Source organism: Octodon degus, unplaced genomic scaffold (assembly GCF_000260255.1).
Source record: "Octodon degus isolate 3935 unplaced genomic scaffold, OctDeg1.0 scaffold00341, whole genome shotgun sequence".
Classification (NCBI taxonomy): Eukaryota; Metazoa; Chordata; class Mammalia; order Rodentia; family Octodontidae; genus Octodon; species Octodon degus.
Genome location: NW_004524917.1, coordinates 1,198,751 through 1,200,870, shown reverse-complemented (window position 1 = coordinate 1,200,870; position 2,120 = coordinate 1,198,751).

Below are 2,120 nucleotides of genomic sequence, written 5' to 3'. Positions count from 1 at the left end.
AAAAAAAATTTAAAAAAAAATGTAGTTATTTTTCATGTGAAGTATCTATTATGCTAGTTATATCAATGTGTAATGAGTTTGTAAATCATTTAAATTTCTTAGTTTTAATTTCTATCATCAAACTTATATTGTACATAATACATATTAGTTATGTAGACTAATGTCTTCATTTTGACATACTCATATGTACATATGACGTACTTGGACATACTCTCCTATTATTTTCTTTCCCTTCTCCCTTCTATGGGGAGCTGATCACAATCTTATGGTTGAGCTTACAGAGAAGGATTAAATAAAAGAGGCAATGCTATAAGTTTCTTTTTATTTTTGGGTGGGGTATCCAGGAAGGTTAGAGCTCTCTTGGAGTTAAGACAAAGACTTCACTGGACTGTCAGTATTTAGTAACATATAAGGCAGGTTCAGGAAAGTGGAAGGCACATCTGAGGCAAAAGCTGTGTGAAAATGAGCAAGGCCTTGAGAAGTTAGAACAAAGACATTCCAAGCAGTAAATCTTGCTAATTGAGAGAACCCTCTTAGCTCCAACATTGGCAGTTAGGTCCTTTCAATTTTGAGTGACCCAGTGTCCTCAGCTGCTGGTCTTACCTTTCCTTCAATGGTGTCACAGTGTCACAAACCATTACAAGTCTTTAAATGTAAATGTGGAGAATTCTATTTTCTGCACTCCAGCTCTTTGAGTGAATCACTTAGACCTGGGACAGACTCAAATTAATTTAGAAAGATGAATTGATTAATTATAAGGCCTGTTTCAGCACTGCGTCATGTAGTCTCCTTCACTCTTCATCATCTCAAATATTCTCCCTGCTACTTTCATGTTTCACTCTCTTTTATTCCTGGACTCTTCATCTGAGTGAAACTATGTGATATTTGACCTTATGAGTGTGTCTTAGTTTACTTGAAATGATGGCCTCCATGTCCATCTATCAAAGTTATTTTTAAGGACTTAATGAGCTGATAATTTCATCAGGTCCTTGTTTAATATTGTTGAAAATGAAGACCTGGAAACTTCCCAAGCTGCAAAGAGTCACATTAACAACAGCAATCAGTATATTAATTTCCCTTATTTTGAGTCCCAGAAGTTTTCTATTCTAAAGCAATTTCCACAGTAAACTCTGTGAGAGATGAAACAAATTTCTTTTAATTTGTAGAGAATAGAAAAATAATAGTTAAGACATTAGAAACAATGAACAATTAAAAATAAGATGATAGGCATTCAACAGTTGTGTTATATTGTACACTGATGTCTTCAAGTTTTTTAATTTTTATTTCTCTGATAAGATGGGCAAGAGTGATCTCACCCATGAAAGAAGGGGAAAAGGAGTATGGTTTTCAGGCAGATCTGGAAGTTGAGGCTGGAAACTGAGTCCTGGAGCCACTATGTGCCTGTAGACCTTGGAAAGGGCAAGCATCCCCACATAGCACACTCTGCAGGAGGATGCTGCTGTGGATGGTCCTGACGGTGGATAATCTTACAGACATACACTACAGAGTGCACTGTGTTTCTATAATCACAGAGATATGTCTGTGGAAATTTACAGTGGAAAGTTGGGGCTGGAAGGCCAGAAAGCCTTAAATATTTGAAAGATACTGAAAATCAACAAAATGAATTTCTATAATGGTTTAAATTTGGCAAAGCATCTCAGTGGATTATTTTAATTTTATTTTTTTACTAGTTTAATTGCATTTAAAAAATTAAAACAGCATTTTTCAGGACATGAATATCTTAATATCCTTCCTTGTGCAAGTACACTTTTTTAAGAGGAAAAATAAAAGAGAGAAAAGCAACAAACAAAACCCCATCTTCACTTTCTCATTGTATTTGTCATTGTGAGTAAAAACCAAATCTATTTTCAAGTGTTTTTAATGGGCTCTTCATGAATGCAAGTTTCTCTACAAAACAGCATGCTATTACAGAGTGTGCAACATGAAGGGAATGCCATTGTGCTAACTAGTATGACTGGCAAAATAGAGTTGTTTTGTAAAGGTAAGGCAAAAAATTGAATAATTATGTAATCAAAGTCCAAATAAACCTTTTCTATCATTAACTTTATTGAAAATCAATAATTACATAGCATATTAAAAATTATAGACGAATATTGAAA